The 22,880-nt window shown below is 36.6% G+C and overlaps 2 protein-coding genes across 4 annotated transcripts in view; both read right to left on the minus strand.

Annotated features, from left to right (window-relative positions):
* Positions 1-22,880, minus strand: part of LOC126370988 (hemicentin-2-like) — a 540,644-nt gene that overhangs the window by 457,772 nt on the left and 59,992 nt on the right. The window lies entirely within an intron of this gene.
* LOC126370964 (uncharacterized) overlaps positions 1-22,880 on the minus strand; it is a 112,072-nt gene that overhangs the window by 15,757 nt on the left and 73,435 nt on the right. The window lies entirely within an intron of this gene.

The raw sequence follows: 22,880 nt of genomic DNA on the forward strand, positions 1-22,880 counted from the left end.
AAATATTACTACAGCACTAGTAAATAACTTAGTGATACTGAGATGTTATTATTTGAAAAGCTTCCTTCTTCTTTTTAAACTTCTATTTCGTTGTCCTCGAAAGGGTCTGTGATGTGCAACTCATATGTACAACGTGTACACCATCATAGTATTCAAATAAAGAATATTGAATATTTAAAACTTTGAAGGTTGAATAAAATACAGAAAATGTTCGGCTATGTTGGCATTATTCAATTATTCGTATAATATGTTAATTTTATTAATCAACTAAAAACTATTTTTACTTCGTGTGTGTGAACCCCGACAGTGCTAGTGACGTTTTGTTCTTCTCCTTTGTTTTCTGCCTGCTTTATCTATAATACGTTTTATTCTTGCAAACATTTTTAAAATAATCTTTAAATGCACCGCCGGCTTCTAATTGTGAATAATTAATCAACTCAGTTGTAATTGGTTAAACAAATTTCAGAATCTAAAGTAACAACAAAACTTTAGTCATAAAAGCTGACTATCTACTGATAGGATATATTGGTACCCTCCGGCAAATAAAACAAGAATAATAAATAAACAAAGTCTAGACAAAACGGTACTTTCATACAAAGTAGGTACATGAAAACAATACCGAAATAGAAATCTGAGCCTTCCGCCATTTGCGTGAATCAATATCGCCAATTGACACACGTACTATCCAGCGTAAACACTGAAAGAGAGTTTACTCCATTTCCAGGATGTTTTAAAAGTGTTTTAAGAACAACAGTTACGCAGATGAAATAAAATGCAATGGCTACTAAAAGTAAACGTGAAACGGAGCCCTGTTGAGTGCGTTTACGTAACTTTTATCCCTGACGAATGTGGAGTAATCCAAAGCCATCAAATTTGCATAATGTCGATTACCTACCTACCTTGAACGAATTCGTCTACGCTACCTATAGATTCTTGAAGACATCCTCCAAATCAAAACCTCTTTAGACAAATCCGCATTATGCTTGAGAAAAATATTAATTTTGAGAACTTTATAAGTATACACCCACTCCGTGAGTCCTCCGTGAGACAGCTATGTCCCATGTAACAGGGGCGAGCCTATAACCATTAACCGGGAACAAATCCTGGAAACCTATATGGAAAATGATATCAATTATCTGTGATGCAAACATGAATTCAAACTCTTAAAGTCGAATTCCGACAGAAATTTAAATGGGAAGAATAAATGTGTAAACAGATAGCTTCGATTATTAAACAAAATCGCATCGTATCGTAAGAATAAGAAACCACGGAAAGATTGAAATGAAAACTCATGACAACGAGATATTCAAAATTTAGTACGTCCATCCCCTCAAGGAACGTACCTGGGACAGTCTGGGGCTGATAGATCCAACCAGCTTTCATTTTATACTGAAAGTTTGCGGCAGCCGAAATTGGCTTTGTTTTTAGGTTTTATTTTATTCTCGGTTCGTCGTAAAATTGGAACGTTAAGCAGAATCAAAGGAGTGATTCTAAATAACCCGGTTCCGATATAGTTGGCTCTGGTGGAACCTAATTCGAAATCACCATACACTCGTTAAAGAATCATTACTAAACCGTGTCTTGAAATTAGCTCAGCGTGTGCTAATAGTACGTAAGCCGGAAATTCCGGGGTTTCATACAAAAGAATGAAACTGATTAGGTCCGAAATAAAAAAGGGAGTAAGTGGAGTTTTTTCTTTACACAAATCTCGTCGTCTTCTGTTGGCAATTTCAAAAAACGAACGTTTTGGCGAGTGCTCCCAGACGGACGTCGAAGAAAAAACAAGTGAAGAGTACCAAGTAAACAAGTAAAAGCGTAAACTGAAAAACTAGTTTCTGAATTGCATTTTATTAATATTACTTATTTTAATTCGTAGTAATAATAATTGGTATTCGTAGTAAGAGTGACATTTATGGTAATATTACCTGATTATAACTGGGTAGGTATGTTACTAATATTTACGTCTTATTATAGAGTTAGTTAACACTTCTGTATTATAATCGTATTGTAATCTGGTATTATTCGGATCTCTCTTGGTGTGTATTGGTCTGCATTGATTTACATTATGGATTCTATTCTATTAATATTATTTAGTTTGAATTGTTTTTTGTACGAAATGCGTAAGTAGTTACTATTTTTAGTTACCGTGTAGGGTCTAGGACAAAACTATTGTAAACATGTTAGTTCTTATAAAATCTTCCACTTCAATACGTATACCTAACACGGAACTAGGTATCTGTTTTTTTCTGTAAATTAGGAATTATGAGGAAGACATACCGAAGCATCCTGCATCTCCGTTTCTATGCTTTACAGTTAGTCTTTGCAGCCTATATATGATACACTATTTGTCACAAGCCTAATTTGATTAATCTTAGATCATAATGAATTATAGATATTATCCAACATCCGAGTTAAAACTTTCATCTATATGTATATTTAAAAACCGTAAAGTAATACAATCTGGTGTCCCTGGTTTGTCTGCAAGACAATATGTACAGTTAGCAACAAGATACAATACACAATTATAAGGAAACATGACGAGATGTTTACGATATACTTCTACCATATACCGGCCTACGTGGTCCAGTGGTTGAACGTTTTGCTCACGATCCGAAAGTCGCGGGTTCGAATCCCGGTGGAGACAAACCACAAAAATTACTTTGTGATCCCTAGTTTGGTTAGAACATTACAGGCTGATCACCTGATTGTCCGAAAGTAAGATGATCCGTGCTTCGGAAGGCACGTTAAGCGGTTGGTCCCGGTTACTACACACTGATGTAAATGAGTAGTCGTTACATGAGCCATGTCAGGGGCCTTTGGCGTCTCTATAATAATCCTGACACCAGGGTTGATGGGGTTGGTAATCCACATCACAACCCACACGATAGAAGAAGAAGAATACAACGATAGATCGAATAAACATGGCAACTTAAGTAAGTATTAAATGAGTAAGTATTCGAAATTCAAAACTCGAGTATTACAATAACCCTCTTATCGTAAACGTCGAATTTTGTTAGTAAATGAACGCTAAGGAACATATTTTTAAGGCAGCAGCTTTAATCTTTATTATAAACCAAAACGTCGAAATCAATTTTAACTTTATTAGATTTATGAAATTACTGTAACTTGATACTTTATACCTACTTTATATAATAAAATATTAAATAATACTAATCGTTTGCGCGTGGCAAAACTAAGGAAAAATTTTACTTAATAAACATTATATTTATACTAAGTACACGTTTTATTTTCACAATAGACCAGTATTGTAAGTATTTAAATGTTTCGTCAAGTATTTACTCAATTATTATTTATAAATTAACACTTAATCGAACTTAAAGCAAGGGCTATTAATTTGCAATTCACATAACAAGTACTTACCGTAAGTACAAAGTTAGCTTAATTTAACAGTTAAATTCACTACGTACTTGGTCAAAAAAAACACGCCCATCTTCCAATGAGACCAGGCAGTGGTCTTGACACGTTATAGACACTGACTGACCAAAGCCACATCCGCCATAGCTTTTTATGCACCCATACGAAATCTGGATACCGGGAACGACCAACTTATACTTGCGGTCCGTGAAATAAGAATCAATTTTACGGTACTGGTAACTGTTATTTTAACGGTAAAATTTGAATTTGGGAATAAGAGCAAGTTGTAAACAAATCACAAGGACATAGAGAACTTACAGAAGAATTGAGAAACGCAAAAATAAAGCTCTTGATCAGGTATAGTACTAAAAGTAAATGTAGTAGATGAAGTAGCTAACAGTACAAGAAAATGGCCTTTTTTCCTTTATAATTGAAAGGTTAGCCGGCAGACGCTTCTGAAAAACTGCTGAATTACAATGTCTCAAAATGTAGGTAAAGCCGACCACAACTAGATAATGGATTAAGACGAATATGTTAATATATCTTTTTTTATTGATACATTCTATATCTATATTTACTTATTCATTAGTTCGAGGAACAACCCATAAAGTGAGATGACGGAGATATATTCTTATAGTAGCAGTACCTAAACGTTGTAGATGTAAAGACAAGAAAAATTCAATTAGAATTTCGAAGAAAAATTTCAAACTTTTTTCAACGTTTTTTTAAATTATACATTAGAGATGAGAAAAAAAATATTTTCCTCGTCATAAGATATTTACTAACCGCACGTGTAAGATTGTCAACGAGACGTGTTATGATGCGTATATCATTTGTACGGGACAAGGCAAGGATCCAAATACATAAATACATAATACATTGTATGACGCCCGCATCTACGCAAGTTATTGAATTTCAATACGAGGCGAATAAGGACGACTGTTACTCGTTTGCATAAAGATTTAAATGAAGAATAAAATAAAAGTTAAAAGAGATCGTATTCGCCTGGGCATTCCTCATACTACATCTAAGTGGCAGAAATGTAAGGAACTTAAACTGAAATAAAAATAATCTTACCAAAACGGGGCTAAACGTTTTTAAATCAAGTGGGAATCACATTGTGTTCAGCACAATTTCCACATTTTCAAGTAATGGTTTTTTAAAGCTGGTAGGTAGGTATAAATATATACATATAGGTAACAAAACGATGATGAAAATGAATAATACAATATAAATAAATCAAAATGACTAATGCTACTAAAACATAAAAAGTAACATCATCACTAATTTAAGAGCCATGTAGCATTCATACTCCATGCTACTTTTTAGGGAAAAATAGAGCAGAATAGAGGGAAATCATCCCTCTTGCCTTCTGCCCCGCAGTACTCTTGTCTGACGCGAGTGGAATGGCGCCCAGAGTAGTCTATTTCAAAGCCGTACTAGGACTCCTGTTCTCCGCCTTTGAATAGTACTGACAGTTACTGCGTGTGTTACTGTTCTGTGTGTTAAAAAGTAACATACTTAACATTGATAAAATAGTTGGAACCATCAATCATCATGACAAACTTTTGTCTTGTCCATTACACATTGCAGTACTCTCTTAATACTATTCGATATTACATTTTGTCATATTGGTGAATGGGAGACAAATAGCATAACGATATGTTTCTGGTAGATTCTGATATCAAGTCATTTTTCTGATATCCAGAGATTACGACGATAGAACTCTATCAGCTTCTCAAATAGGGCAAAATATGAACGTTTTCAAGTAATAAATCTGACCTCAGAGTGACAACATGATGGGCGATAAAGAATATTTATGACATAGTTGCTAGTTAGGATTGTTATCACGCTGCATGTTTGTGTCATGTTATATAAGATATTTAACTCACAGATTATTATCAAAATAATCCCAAACTTAGTAAAACAAAAACAATATATTGGTAGGTACCTAATAGAGTATAAAGATGATAGGTATGATGTGCTTATAAAAATAAATGTACATATTAGAAGAGAATATGGTAAAATAAATATATAACCTCCGAAACGTCTAAATGTATATAAATGAAATCGTTTTCGTAAATAAATTGAGATGAATAATTAAGAAGCACGTCTGGAAATGTCACCTTCGTAAACGTATTTGGTTACAAAATAAGTTGTAGTTTAATCTCTGCTCCCATCTAATAGGTTGTTGAGAAGATAAATACAACTAAATGTAAAATATATGAACACTTACCCAGAACTAGCGAAGTTACTTTCGCCGCTAGATTCATCCGAATACTCGAACGATGCATTATCCACCATCATTCAATATTCCATTACGTCACAGGCATCACCAAACACATTATATTTATGTTTCTACAAAAAATATATAAACACTAAGTCAAGACCATATCCGCACGTCCTAATAAAAACTGGATATCAGTGTTTCTTTTCTAATATTCCACAATATTTGAAACATTTTTATGAGGGGGGGTATAAGTACTGAGAATTTCATCAAGATATGGATAAAAGTATTAAAATTCATTTAATCATCTGGATAATAGATTGATAAAAGAAAATTAGCGAAACCTTTGATATCATATCGAAAGTACTTGATAGCGACATCACTGTAGCAGGTGGTATAAATTGAAGACATCAATGAAACTACATGTTGCAACATCAGAATTAGGGTTATGATTATACTGTGGCTTTAAATGGAATGCAATATCTAATCGATAGCACAGAATCAACCAGGAAAAATTGTCATTAACAAGTCGATAATCGATTCGATACAGACGTGAGATCTTCAGTCACTCGCGGCTTGACATCAAGTACATTTGAATGGAAAACTGGCACGCCGACTTAGAGTTATTAAGCATGTGTTTTGTTCTATAGAACTGGGTCTCGACTCTCTCGAAGTACTTCAAATATCATAGCACAGAGCGGCAGCACAAACACAAGTTAATTATACAGTAAAAACGTAGTGAATCAAAGAATGACTTTATAACGGTAAAAAATACAGAGAGCCGGCGATCTGCGCGCGCTCGCGGGAATAACTGTGTAAAGCGTGGCTCCGGCGAGTAACTATCTAGCAAAGTATAACATATCGATTGTGTATCGACTCCGAACCAATTTATCGCAACGGCGATAAGATAACGACCTTCACCGAACAAAGTTTACAATATTACGGTTACACGGATTTTTCCAACAATCACTTACAGCACTGTATGAATGTAATCACTCAACTGAAAATAGCCGTCCAAGTAATTAACGATCCAATCACTTTAAAGCATGTTAACGTCAATACTTACACTGAACTTGACAAAACTGGCATAAACAAAGATTTAAAAAACAAACAAAGAATCCTATTACATACTCCCGATGGTTGAGAGTCACTTTAGTTGTTTGTATTTACAACTTAATTCTGACTCGCAGAAGGCATTATTTGACCCGACTTTACGCTGGTTGTCAAGATTGATGGTGACCAACGAATGGTGAACGGTGAACGGTACACCACGCTCGCCCGGACACTGACGGTACGTTTGTATCCAAGTAAAGAGCGTTCGTTTATAAACACGGTGTATGGTCAGCGTATACAATGGGCATGTAAAAGAAGAATTTCTATTTAACAACATACAACTCCGTAGATCAATAAATCTGCTTAATATGGCACCATAATAAAAAATATGCACATGATATGACGCTATATATGAAAAGAACTTGTTCAACATACACCAATGTGTATTTTCAAAGAAGACTTACTAAATCAATTTATTGGTCAAACTTTTACAAAGCTATTGTGCTAATTATTTGTCTCTGGCACATTGACTTTTCCATATTTGGTATTTCTCTGTTTAAACTTAGCTCAGCCTGATGGAGAGTGAAGAAACACCGTTCTATACGTAGTAGGTATTATTGTTATTCTATGCACTATGTATCAAATTCGTAAGTTGATGTACGATCAAGGTGTGTTAAATGAACACCTCACCGCTCTCCATAGCTCTCTATAGGCTATCCAAATATAGACAACAATTCTCGAGAGCATGTTTCGCCATTGGTGCGGACATTGGTAAAAAATATGGTTATCAGGTATTATGGAAACTTCGTTGCCAAAAATTAAAGTATGTAGCCATGAGGAACTTGGTGAAAACATAGTGTCCAAGATAAATGCGCAATCATCTAAATCTTTGGGGCTAACCATCCTCTTGAAATGAAAATCACACTAAAACGCGGTGTTTTTAAACTTACAGAAATCGTTGAAAATAAAAATATAGTTGGTAATAGACATCAGTTTGCTATCGCTACTCGAACAGGGAACATCAACACACGCTCTGATTGGACCAATGGGCTCAATAGCGCTCATTTCAGACGTGACGGACGGCTCATCATACTTATTAATCCCGTAACAACGAATCTATAAAACGTCACTTTTCGTAACAAAAACCCTTGAAGGTCCAGTATTTGAATCAACGGGGCCATTCAACTTAAGTTGAACGTTCATAAGTTATTTGCATATCCTGAAATCCTTAACTAGCACTAATAGAGACTAGTTCTTCACTTTTAAATTTTGTAATAAATAAAATGTCAAGTAACATTTGATCACTCCATCGCTTGGCAATAAAACTGTCCGTTCCGTTAAACATTTCTTCTATAAATGACTCACCACGCCGATTAATTCCAAACCAAATTGAATTGGTATTACACAAATCCCTTCCAAGATGTCCAAATGTTATGTATTAGTAAATGTTATTGACTACGGCTACTTATGATTGATTACGTTCTTAACGTACCGAACATCAACACTGGATTAAATGAACCATTGAGTACAACAACAAACGAAGACTCGAACAGCCACCACGCATAATAATAAAGTACAAACAAACGTGCTTGACAGCGCGACGGTACTTACTTTAATTTTATTTTTGCCAACCATGACGAGAAATTTTCGTACACTACTGTAACCTCTTCTAGGGACATCATCCTGGTTGGTAGACGTGTTAGTTTAAAAGTAGAACTGAGAAGTCTTATTTCTAGAAGATTTCTGGCACCGAAAGTGTTCTACAGTACCTTCCAAAGATATCCTAAAAAATCAATCAAAAATCTTTTTTTATCTACAATATGTCTTGCGTTAAGTCTTAAAATTGCTTTTGAAGTTGGTAGTTTCATCTACCTACGAAAAATACCATACCCATTGCTCAACGATGCGATATGCGCATAACTGTAAAATTTGGATAGAGGATCCAACAACATACCTTTTCTAGGCACAAAGTTTTATTTGGAAAAGGTACCTATACCTGCTCTATCAATCGACGAAGCGTGATTTATATTTTTTGTGAATAAATATCCACATAAACAAATAACTATCTTTCCACTACATCTACTATTCTACACTATGAATCGAGGATGGGGACAACATGATATACGATGATTGGATCAATGGGCACAATTGCTCAATACACGTGACGAGTCATTACATTACTCACCACACTACACCACTATATAAATTCTAATCCAAATAAAACGTTCCGTTACAAAAAGTTTAAATATACCTACCCAAATCGTTTAAATAGAAACGCAGATGCAGACGCGGAAACTTAGCTATTTATAACCTCTCAACAGAAAAAATCGTAAGCATGAGAATCGTGTCATTGCCTACTTTGTATGACTCACCCGACGTTCTATGCCTAGCTTCTGAACTATCTATTTTAAATCAGAAATCAGAATCATTTATTCAACGTAATTATCATGGATAAACTTGTTGAAGGTCAATGTAACATTTTTGAATTTACGTCATTTCGCAAGAATGTTATGGCTGAGGAGAAGAAATGACAAGAAACTGCAACAGCAACACATCTTTTAAAAACCAATGAGGGTATACATTACAAGTTATTTAATAACTAGAGGAACATATTCAATACTTGTAAAGTATAATTCATAGTGTAGGTAACAGATGCGTAACATAATGCAATACGAGTTTTTGAATGTAGGTCTTAACGGCTTCAGTCTTTACAATAATAATAGAAAGAAGAAAATATAGACGATGATGAAACTAAGAAGGCAGTCCAATCCTTGTAATAAAATGTTTAACTACACAAAGCTATGCAAAAACAAGACAATAGCAAAAACAGTAAAGGGAAATTAATAGGAAAACGTAATAGCAAAGCAGAAATTAAAAGTAATTTAAATGGAAACGAAGCGGACAAATTGCAAGAAAGCTGCGGTTTGTTTATGACTAGGAAAGTTGCACGTTAACCATTAGCTTTGCAATTTTGCAAGAATAGATACCGGCGCGAGTTCTAGCGTACGCGAAATAACAATACACAAAAAACCCAACTCCGGCCTGTCAATCAAAGTTGATGTCACTTCACGAAAATATATTCAACTTAACGAGGAGATAAATAATTTCAAAAGACGTTATTGATTTGATTGACATTATCTTTTATTTTCATTACTTTGCGTCTCTTTGAAAAATACTGAAACTTGTTTAACATGTCAATAATAATTTCATGGTAAACCTTAACACCAAAATGGAAAGAAAAATTTATTTCTAAGAGAAAATATTACAGAGGTGGTAAAAACAACACCTCTTTTATAAACTACATAACTGTCGAAGTATTATAAGAGGATTATTATCTTTGTTTTTCGCAGAGCAGCTGTTACATTTTCCAGTCTAATGATTCTACATCCGGACATAGGGCTCCTTTAATGACGCTCGACAATATTAACGCCTTTGATAGATATATTTTACATTTTAATTTACTCTATTTATTCATATGAATAACTCGTCGTTTGACCTCCATTTAGCAAGTACCTGACAGTATGGCCTTAAGTGGAAACTGCTTAACCTAGTAAGCAGTTCGTAGGTATAGATAGATATGCCTATTAGATGAAAAATGTCACCACAGTCTTCCAGCGTTTTAGGCTTGAAGAGGTCAGTCGGAAAGTTGCTTTCTATAGTATACTGTGGATTATGAAAAACAGTAAATATTTTTGTTTATTTGGCAGCCCCCAATCTGGTGTGAGCTTATGAATATTGAAACGTTTGACGTCAGACCTCCTCATAAATACGATAACCTCGTTTTTGTAGGTAAATAAACCAAGATTACAATGTTTATACCTACCAGTTATTCAAGTCAAATCAATATTGACATATGTAATAAACGCTTTGACAAAAATATTGCATATAATTATAATGTATCAGCCTATCATGGAAGAACGACCATTTTTGGAACCCAATTTCAAATATACATAGTTCATTTATGTGCATATATAAATAAATACTTAACAGTAATGAACACGTTGACGATTATCGAACCCGTACTAAAGATATTTGTCCATATAAATGACTTGACTTCTACACGCATACTATTTGTAAAAAGGTAGAAGAAACAATTAATGTAATCATTGATTCTACACATTCAGCAAGTAATAAAAAAGTGATGTAAAAAGCGTGTCCCGTGTTGATGCAAAATTACACGATAAAACGTGATGACAATGCTTTCAAATATTACAGTAATGTCGATGCTCCTAAAGATAATAGTTCCATAACGATTGTATCGGAAAACAATAATAGCTGCGCATTACGTTCTATATGGAAATATGTTACATTGGTCCACCGTTTATATGTAATCATAATATCTATTTGTACTAAAGTCAACCTCTGTAGTAGAAGCACCTTTGATGCTATTCCCAGGGGGGCAACTTGGGAAATCAAAATTAGAAATCTCAGTACGTTCCTTGTGCAACCGGCAGTGAATTATAACTTTGTGAATAGGTGTCCATTAAATTCTACTAGTATTGTAGTCATAGTCAGGATGCGATGATGAACCTACTGATGATGTTTGTTAAGAGATCGCTTCAAGTCTGAATGTGCAACAGCCTCCAGGTAGAGAAACCGAAAATAAGAACGAGTGTCAGAAATAGATAGAGATATCTCATACAAATGTTGCCAAGATGAGATCATATCGATCGTAATATCAAAAAGTTATAAGATCTCATGTATTGCCAAGCTTCTAACTCTATACGCCCTAACTATACGCACCCTAAGTTTACAAACTTCCAAAATATATATACAGGGTGTTAGTGACATCGTAACGAATACTGAGGGGGATGATTCAGACCATGATTCTGAGTTAATATCAAGTGGAATTTTCCGTCGCAAAATTCATGTATTTTGTTTTTAGTATTTTTAATTATTTTTAATTCTATACTTTTGCGATCGAAAATTCCACTTGATATTAACTCAGAATACTGAGCTAAATCAGCCCCCTCAGTATTCGTTACGATGTCACTTACACCCCTTACCAGTACTAAAGGTAGCCATACAAGTAGGTATGGGTGTTAGTGACACCGTAACGAAACCTGAGGGGGGTGATTCAGACCATGATTCTGAGTTGATATTAAGTGGAATTTCCTGTCGGAAAATTTATGTTTTTTTTTTTATATTATTTTCCGTTCCATACTTTTGCGACGGAAAAATCCACTTGATATCAACTCAGAATCATGGCCTGAAACATCCCTCAAAGTTTTCGTTACAATGTCACTAACACCCTGTATATTGGGCAAAATATGTGGCTTAGGCGTTTCGCTACCGTCACGTACCTAACTGTAAGGTAAAAAAATATTTTGCTACCGCCACAATGGGCGTAAGGTAACAACTGTATTGACTGTTCATTGCCATTCTGTTATACCGGGTGTTAGTGACATCGTAACGAATACTGAGAGGGATGATTCAGACCATGATTCTGAGTTAATATCTAGTGGAATTTTCCGTCGCAAAATTCATGAAATTTTGAGTTTTGTTTTTAATTATTTTCAATTCCATATTGTGTTTTTAGCTGCATAGAACCCAAATTTCAATAAAAAAAACAATAATGACAAATTATCGAAAATTTTCGATGTAATGGAGACAACAGCTGTTCGAACGGGTCAACGGCCACACGCACCGAGCCGCGCGCCCCGCTCCGCACGCCCCGCTCCGCGCGCCCCGCGCCGCACGCCGGCGGCGGCGCGGCGGCGGCGCGGCCTACAAAGTAGGCACTACGAACCGATCCTATTTCTTTCTCTGTCTATCGTAAATTTATAAATTTATTTTATTCTTATTCTTCAATGGACGGATAATCAACAGGCATAAAATTTATGGAATACACGTCAATTTTAAGCAGAAATCTAAAACAACCGACAGAATTAAGTTGACAGCACACGTCAAACGGTTTGCATACCAGCGAGATACCTTTTTGATTCGACTGGGTTATTCATTCATTTACTCATAGGAATCGGGGCCATTATCTACCTAAAACAGTTGAAACAGTAAATAATTGTATTCTTTGTTGTCATTAGAATAACTAACAACCAACTAACACAACCACCACAGATTAGGTAATTACCTACTATGTCAACCATCCACCAACTTAGTATGTAAGTACCTACGCAAAACCTCGCTACACAAAAATCGAGCGAGATCGCGTCTAGAATTGGGCGGACACTCCGCCAGAGTGTTGCCTATCGATATTCTATCGATACCTAGTTAAAAAAAAACCAATAGTAGGTACCTATCGATAGATCTTTTAGATCAATACCCATTATTATTACAAAGCAAGACCTATCGGTACTATCGCTAGTATCGATCTAAATGTACTATCACTACTTTCGATAGTTTAGACAATTTTCAAGTTCAACAATTGATAATCTACCTATCGATAGTTCGGCAACTCCGCCGCGTAGGCAATGTCGGCATGTTCAAAGAAAAAACTTGTCCGAGAGGAGTGATCTTATTTTTCTTGTTACATGTTGGTACCGAGGTACTAAGTACTAAGTTATTCGTGGTTTTAAATCTCATTGTTAAATCATCAGTAAAGAACTAATTAAACCTATCCTGTTCTGTGTACAATATTCATGTAACGGCTACGTGCTTACATAAGTACCTAGTAGACGGGAGCAACGACTTAACGTACCTTCCGAAGCACGGATCATTTTACTTTCGGACAATCAGGTGATCAGCCTGTAACGTCCCAACCAAAGGCCTTATAAACAGATTTTTGTGATATGTCCCCACCGGAATACGAACCCGGACCCTCCGCATCCCATCGCTCAACCACTGGACCACATAGGCCAAGAAGGTTCTAAGACATAATTAAAGGATCCTGGGACGCAAGACCTCCGAGTTAGGGCTTGTTTGATCTGTCTTGATGGATACTCGGACGTGAATAGCCTCACGGATCAAGGGCAACGCGCGCCAATAAAGTAGGCATTACGAACAGATACTAGGTATTTCTTTGAGTTGATAGGTATCAAGTGAAGTTTCCTGTCGCCAAATTCATAAAAAAATTAGATTTTTTTCAGTGCCATATTGTGTTTTAAGCTGCATAGAACGCACATTTAAAATAAACAAATAAAAATTACTAATTATTAAATTTTATCAATGTCATCAATAATAATAATAACGTATCTGATCTACAACTTCAGCTATGCGCAGGTGAATAGCCGGCGCACGGGTCAAGGGCAACGCTCGCCAATAAAGTAGGCATACGAACAGATACTATTTCTTTCTCTGTCACTTGCACCATAAACATACTTCTCTCTCTCTCTCTAGTCGTCGGCTCGACTCAGCCGCGGCCAGTGCGTCGTCGGCGCCCTTAGTCGGCGCCTTTGATGCTTTGCGCTAACGCCGCCGCGCGCTTCCGCTCAGTCGAATACTAAGCTTGACCCGAATCGCGTGATGTTTTTCGAGGATATTTTTTTCGTGTTTGTGAGTGTTTGTTTCATTCTGTAAATGAGTAGTGTCGACTATGATGATAGATCATAGACCATTTACTGCGCAAAAGTATGGAAGATTGTTGATGTTTATTAAAGAGCAAGGTGTTGTGTTTGTGAGTGCGTGTGATACCTACCTACCGCGGAGGAAACGCGATGTTGCATACCTACGTGACGTGACATGTTCTAGGGTACCTACCTAGGTACTTCATCCGAAGGAATAACAATTAAGGTAAGGCAAGAGTAGGGTTTTTATTGTTAATAAGTTAGGAACGTTTTAATAACTGGTAGGTAGGTACCGTGCGTGAAAAATCGTGGCAGTAGGTGTTCTACTTCAACAAACAACATTTTTAAACGTTGAACCACTAAGCATCTAAATACAAGAGAATGAAAACTCCTACCTAGATATCAACATCGTATCACGCACGCGTAACGTAGCCGCGCGTAAGTTTAGCGTCTGTGTGGCGCGTTGTTCGACTTACATTGCGGCACAGTAAAAATTGAAAATCTTAATTAAACATTTGCGACAAGAAAAACACCCACCATTATTTTTAGTACAATAAAATAGGCGTTCCATTTTTTTTTTCGTTACGATGTCACTAACACCCTGTATAGTTCTTGTAGTAACGCAAAGGGTAAGCCACATATTTTGCCTAACGTATTGAGTTTGTGAACTTAGGGTTCGTATAGTTAGGTTAGGTTAGAAGCATACTTCTAACTCTAACCTAAGTTATTAGATCTCATGTAGAGCTATGGTTTTGACATTACGATCGATATGATCTCGTCTTGGCAACATTTTATATGAAAATATTTTTGTTCGGATCTATATTACAGAATATCTCATGGGCAAGATTTTCTCCGGTTGAGAAATGAATTCCTGGAAGCATAAGAGGACGATGCTTCAACTCAGCATGATATTAATCTGAATAGAAAGTAAATCGCCACGTGAAAGTCACGGGTGGTCTCTAATCGAGATGTGTTCATGCTAATTTACTTTGTAATTTATCTTCATCCAAAGGCAATTCGAGTACACGAGAGGAATGAACAATAAAAAGCTTCTTATTGAAAATACGTCAATCCCTTGTAACTCAACAGAAGTCCTTGTAACCCTAAGAATTTCAAACCCGTGGACATACTCAAAGTATCCCTGGCTTAATAACATTTTATTGATTACTTGATTTGCTTATCATTAGTTAGCCAGTCTATCTGTACTCGATATATAATTTGTATGTAGTCGAAAGAAATTTTAATTAATTCTTAAAAAAATAAGCACCTCATGCCATCGTAGGCAAAATTCAGGAGCCGTATCACCCTCCATGCTGATTGCTCGTCACCTGTGCTTGTATCTGGCGCCATTTTGCCACTTAAACCTTCACATTTTCAAAATATAACACCACTTCATCATTTAAACATTATTACAACATTTATATTATTTAAAATCGTGGCGATTCCGCGGCATTTTCCATTAATGACACTGTTGAAACCGCCTAAAAAAATTGCGTACTAAACACGTTTTGTCTAGGTCGAAACGTAAACACAACTGATTAGGATACGCCCCGCGGAACGGCGACCGTAATCTGAGTATAATCGTCTAAATAGTAGATAATAACATTTTATCTAGATAGTGTAGGTGTAGGTATTTTCCAAATTACTTTATTCGGTGTTATTATATATCCATCATCAGCGTTTTGCGTTGACTAATTGTTTACCTTTGAACACTACAATAAAACTCGTGCAACAAAACCACCAGTATATAATCTAATATTGATTATATACTGATTATTGATTATTATTATCGTCTAATAAGATATTATCTTCTACCCGTGACGTGTTTATCAAATCGCAATGGAAATTTGCAGACAATATCAGATAACGAGCTTCGACAAATAAAGATTATATATTAGAAATATATTCGATATGTTAACATACGGTCGTAGTAAATTGAACTTTGTCGCCCAGTCATGAGTAAATGAGATGCTTAGGTAACTGAAATAAAAAGCGCCTTTATAAATCCATTAATAAATACGTGTGAAAAATAAACACCCCAATGAATGGAGGTAAGGCAGACAGACAGTAAGGCAGATTTTGACGCTAGGTAGTCTTTATTAAAGACTAGCTTTTGCCCGTGGGTTCGCTGGCGTTAAATTCGCGGTAACACTGTAATGTAATGTAGCTTCCTACCTTAAAAACTGCGAAAAGTCCCATATAAAATTTCAGCCCCTCTTTGAAGGGATTGGGAGCAGATTTCCAAAAAAAAATGTTGCGCGATTTGTTTTTGTTAGTCACAAATAATCCGCATACGAATTTTCAGCTTTCTAGCTTGAAAATTGCGGAATGCTCCATACAAACTAAAAGATATTTAAAAACGAAAACCAGCAGGCTTCTAAAGTAATCATTAATAATAATTACATAATAAAAGAGGTCCGATGGCTGCTCCCTGTGGCATTAAAAAGCTAGTAGTCACAAAATTACGTGCACCAAATGATTCTTAAATAAGCAATCCAACGTGTGTAAGCTTATTGCTAAACAGAAGCCAGTGTAACGTGAGAGACGTACAAACGGGAAGTACTTACAAATCATTGCGTGAGTCCCATTCCAATCAATCCCACGAGAAAAATATACTCGCGCAGAGCAAAAACAAATACTATTAGATTGCTGCTTTAGGGTATTTTTTTCGATGCCATAGTTTCGCTTTAAACCTTATAAAGCTCGAATTTTGAGACACTATGATTACTATATTTTACATTTGGGCCTATACAACCATATACGGCCTCCGTGGTCCAGTGGTTGAGCGTTGGGCTCACGATCTGAAGACCCCGGGTTCGAATCCCGGTGGGGACATATCACAAAAATCACTTTGTGATCCCTAGTTTGGTTAGGACATTACAGGCTGATCACCTGATTGTCCGAAAATAAGATGCTCCGTGCTTCGGAAGGCACGTTAAGCCGTAGGTCCCGGTTACTACTTACTGATGTAAGTATGTACTCGTTACATGAGCCATGTCAGAGGCCTTTGGCAGCACAGTAATAACCCTGACACCAGGGTTGATGAGGTTGGTAATCCACCTCACAACCCACACGATAAGAAGAAGAAGACCTTATAGAAAAATAAAGTCTCCTTAAAATTAAAATACGAATGCAATGCTATAAAACAAGGGTGTTTGGACTCTGAACTAAAATTTATCTTCCATATTTTTTGTGGCTTTCATATTTACAATGTAAGTAAACCAGACCGCCAATTTATTAATTGCTATATTCAACCTACTTATTTTCAGTCTCCAGATAATTCCATTACGACTATAATTCTGACAGACAGACAGGCGCATGCTCTGCCAACCATTGCCCAGTGGCTCAAATTAGCTTCCAAACGTTTTTTCGATTCTGCTCCGCACCACCCAAATCCCCTGGTAGTTGCGGCTTCCGAATACATCCCGCTTAGGGACGGTACTGAAAAGTATCGGCGTCCGAAGGACGTAATATACGATCCCGACGACCCGATTACTCTAGCCATAGAGGCAGCCAATCAGCTCGCGCCACCAAACACTTCAGGACCCCGATACCGACCCCGCCGGCGTGGTCGACGATTTCCCTCATTCAGCGCTTATCGCTATCGACCCACTAGGGTCGATTAATTCTTTCAAATATTTTTCCTCTCAGACGACGCCCTGAGCCGAGGTTCGCGCCCAACTGGGCACCCTCAGGCCTGTTGTCTTAAACGTTGTACCGGGTGAGAGCCTTCAGCGCTCCCCATTTGTCCGGCCAAGTAGTTAATGCCATCTGCGGCAAATCTACAATAAGTCACGTCAAAAAAAAAAAAAAAAAAAAAAAAAAAAAAAAAAAAAAAAAAAGACAGGCGCATGGGATTATAGCTAGTTTTTGGTTAATTTTATTATAGTATTTTATGCAACAGTTGTATAAGAAGGGTCAAAATATGCGAGTGGCGTGAGTTGCGATGTGAGCCTTGGCGAACATCGCAATAAGAGACGCCACGAGCATTTTTTGACCTAGTTATACAACGTTGCATACAATACTTTTTCTACGACGACGTCATTTTTCCTTTTTATTTTATACTTTTTAGTGTTTTGAAACGAAACAAAAATTTTCCAATTTATTTTCCAACGCGCGGGAAAATGGCGGCAAATGTATACTTTTTTTATAGTATATCTATGGCACCAAACAAAGTAAAGGTGCCAGTTTCCAGGTCAAAAAAAAAAAAACAACAACAATGCTTTTTTGGCGACATTATAGTACAGTTACACTTTGTAAACAATGCTTTTATAGGCCATAGAGCGTACACTTTTTCAAAGAGTTTAATTATGTATGTACTTATATTAGACTTTTTGGTTATTTAAATGCCAGATTAAAGTAGAGGAGTAGAAAAACGTTTTTATGCTATTTGTGTTTTATTTAAAGTCGTATCAATCATTTATTGTTATGAAGTATGTACACAATTTCCATTTATTATTATATATAGAGTTGATTCACACTTTAATATTTCGTAGTGGGGCAGAGTTCCTAGTCTATCAACACCCTTTTCCTGTTTTACTCAAGAGATTAGTCGCTTCTGTAACAAACCGGACCTGTCAAATCTTCAGGTTAGGTAAGCGGACCCTGTGAAAACACGGGATAATCTAGAATGGTTTTTCAATGGTTTTACATATTTTCTACTCTACTTCATTGGATATTGTTTAAAATACAGTCAAACTTATTAGATAATACTTGTAAGCTGACATATATAGCAACTGGTTTAGTAACTTTAGTCATTTAGCTGTATTTAGGTCCTACTTTCAAAGACAAACTTGCAGTAAATTACTCGTAGACCTTGTATTACTATATTTGCAATTAGCAACTAAAGTTATGAATGTCCAAGACCGTTTATATTGCGGTCACTAGTGGCAACTGCACTTAATCAATGTTTCGAACTAAGTAACTTAATAGACTTATTTAAAATATGTTATTTTATTACTCATAACATCTACCAAATTTTTGGGTACCTCCTACACACATACGGACTAGATATAGGCAACTGTGAGGATATAATGTTGCATAATATAACGTAGGTTTTTTGCTAGGTACAGGGATTTAAAAAATAAAATTTTTAACAAAAAAAAACCGACTTCAAACGCAAAACTAAAAAGCAATAAATAAATTTACTTCGCACAAAGTAATTAGCACGTATTTTCAATTAGTTAATTAATTTTATAAATCTGAAGCCGGTGCCAAGGAAATGCTACAACGAAGTACCGATTCATATATTTTTCAATACTGATTGTTTTGTAATTTTTTGTTTGACATTGTTTTGTAATTGCTTTGATATAGGTATTAAACAATATTGTGTGTACATAGTAATTTGATATTGTAGTAGGGTTGTTGTAGCATTTACTTGGCACCGACTTCAGATTTATAAAATTAATTAACTAATTGAAAATACGTGCTAATTACTTTGTGCGAAGTAAATTTATTTATTGCTTTTTAGTTTTGCGTTTGAAGTCGGTTTTTTTTGTTAAAAATTTTATTTTATTTTACGATTTTAAGTGATGGTTAGACCGAGCAAGGATGCAGACAGACAGATTTTCTGATTTATATTGATATATAATAATATATGATTAGTAGTGATCACAATTATTATTGATGAACATGTTTACACACACACACACACGCACACACACACACATACACACATGTGGTTGTCAGTGGAAGCTGCTATCATACACACTCACGCACACATATAGATACAGTAGATTTCGCGTGGTTTCCGTGTCCTGTTTATTCGAAACTGTCCCTCTTCGTATGGCGGCCATCTTGTTTTTCCGCCATTTTGTTTTTTTTCACCGGCGACAGAATTTGACCAAGATTTAAATGGGTGTCGTGGAAACAAACAAAATCCAGGTGCAATAGGTTTGCCAGGCCGTAGGATGTCTCCCTGATTGGGAGCAGTTTTCAAAGATGACGTTCCGATCACACCCCTATACATCATTTTTACCCCCAAGACATTTTCTGGAAAAACAAAATTTTGTATGGCGGCCATCTTGTTTTTTCGCCATTTTGTATTTTTTTCACCGGCCATTAAATTCGACCAAGATTTAAATAGGTTTCGTGAAAGAAAAATTGGTTCAGGTGCGATAGTTTCGCCAGGCCGTAGGGTGTCACCCTGATGCGGAGCAGTTTTCGAAAATCGGGAAGTATTTCCATACTTAACATGACGATCCGATCACAACCCCGATATATATTTTATACCCCGAGACATTTTCTGAAAAAACAAAATTGTGTATGGCGGCCATCTTGTTTTTCCGCCATTTTGTTTTTTTTTTCACGCGCTATGGAATTTGACCAAGATTTAAATAAGTGATCTGAAAGAAATATTGGTTCACGTGCGATAGTTTTGCCAGGCCGTAGAGTATCTCTCTGATGCGGAGCAGTTTTTGGTGACCAGAAAGTATTTCCGTACTCTGCATGACGTTTTGAGTAAGCGCCCCATACATTATTTTTACCCAAAGGGGCTTCTTCCAAAATCGACAAAATTTTGTATGGCGGCCATCTTTTTTTTCCGCCATTTTGTTTTTTTGCACCTGCGATTGGATTTGATCAAGATTTAAATACGTTTCGTGAAAGAAAAATTGCTCCAGGTTGTATAGTTTTGCCAGGCCATAGGGTGTCTCCCTGATGCTGACCAGTTTTCGAAGGTCGGGAAGTTTTCCCGAAGCCTTAAGATCGATCCGATCAATATGACTTTACAAACGCACTAGTCGCTCCTACGATTTTTGAAAATTCCCCTCGATTTCTCTGGTCTTCCATCATCAGATCCTGACTTCCTTGACATGGGACCCCCTTGGGTATATCTCCTTTCAAACAAAAAAAGAATTATCAAAATCGGTTCATATACGACGAAGATATGCCCGAACAAACATAAAAAAAAAAAAAAAAAAAAAAAAATACGGTCGAATTGAGAACCTCCTCCTTTTTTGAAGTCGGTAAAAAAAAATGCTGGTCATTGACAAATTTAGCACAGGCCTAAACCAATGATTGTCGAATTTGTTTTCGAATTCATGTTTGGATCATAAATGATAATCACGTGCTCAGCGGTGAAGGAAAACATCGTGAGGAAACCCACATTCCCGAGAAATGCATTTTCGGAGGTATGTGACCTAACCTGTATTGGGCTGGTTTTCCCTTCACGGGTTGGAAAGTCAGACAGGCAGTCGCTTCTGTAATAAACCGGACCTGTCAAATTTTCAGGTTAGATCAGCGGACCTTGTGAAAAACGGGATAACGCTAGGGAGATGATGATGACTTACTATAATCACGGTATTGCTGTATCAACCCTAAAAAAACGAAGCCAGTGCTAGGGTTAGTATTTTCAATTGCTGTACAAATTAACAAAGAAGGTTTACAGTCATATCTGAATAATACCTGCGCAATTTATTTAAGATATCTTGACTAACAGTAGCAAAGATAATACAAAATCACTTTACAATCAGATAACTTACAAACTCCTTATCAACATCCCGTTCTTCCACTTCGCAGCAGTTTGTATTGATGTTATTGTATACTTTAAAGGCCAAATCGACTAACGAAAGGCCGTGTACTAAACCCTCGGCCTTGCCCTTATTTGTAGCCCTATTTATTAATTTAAGTCTCCAATCATCATAGACCTCGCGTAACAAATTGACAACCAATCTTTGTAAAAAAGTGTCTGCGGCGCATCTTGTCACAAACGACGACGTGTAACGACACTATACAACCGATATTGCACTTTATTTGACGAGCCATAACATTTTCCTTAGCATGAACATGGCAAAGACAAAAACCAAAAAAGACCAGTACATTTACCTACGACAAATAATCCAGTTAGGTAAATCCAACTTCGAGAAAGAGATCTCTCGTCGGCAGCGTTCGGGAGGCTGCGGAATATCTACCCGTCCAAAATACGTGCGTGTTGCCAGTGATGACCTACGGCAGTGAGACGTGGCCGCTTACTATGGGTCTCGTGAGGAGGCTCGGTGTCGCTCAGCGGGCAATGGAGAGAGCTATGCTCGGTATTTCCCTGCTTGATCGAATCAGAAATGAGGAGATCCGCAGGAGAACTGAAGTCACCGACATAGCTCGGAGAATTGCAAAGCTGAATTGGCAGTGGGCATGACACATAGCGAGGAGAACCGATGGCCGCTGGGGCGAAAGGGTTCTGGAATGACGACCACGTGTCGGACGACGCTCAGTGGGTAGGCCCGCTACAAGGTAGACCGACCGACGGTTTGGACGCTTTTTTCGAAAAACTCCTCAGCGAATGTAAACTTATTTGTTTATAGGATGTCAGTTCCAGTCATACATATTGCTACTACTTCTTCGCTTCAATTCAAGGCAGTCTCTAGAACATGCAACCTTATTATTATGTTTATTATCAAATTAGAAGATCGTGGAAAGTATAAGGAAAGTCTCTTTGAATTTTCTTTTCGTTTTCCTTATGTTTCGATACATACATACTGTTATAGTATTCAACAATAATGAAATATGTCGTTATAATATGTTGGTTAAGATATGTATTATTTCGGCAAATATGCAGCATACCTACTACTTTACTTACATAACACTGTTCCTTTGCAGGTTGGTGAAGGTATTTAAGCTGGTAGCCATGTATATCCGACAGGTGATCAACCCATCACCCTTTGACGACCCATCATGTTAGAAAGAAGACACAGTGCCTGTCTTGATTTTTACGACTGACAAACTGCCCGGGCCCCGGTCAGATGAGCAGCTGAACGCATTTTGGTTTT

The sequence above is a fragment of the Pectinophora gossypiella genome, chromosome 11 (genome assembly GCF_024362695.1).
Source record: "Pectinophora gossypiella chromosome 11, ilPecGoss1.1, whole genome shotgun sequence".
Classification (NCBI taxonomy): domain Eukaryota; kingdom Metazoa; phylum Arthropoda; class Insecta; order Lepidoptera; family Gelechiidae; genus Pectinophora; species Pectinophora gossypiella.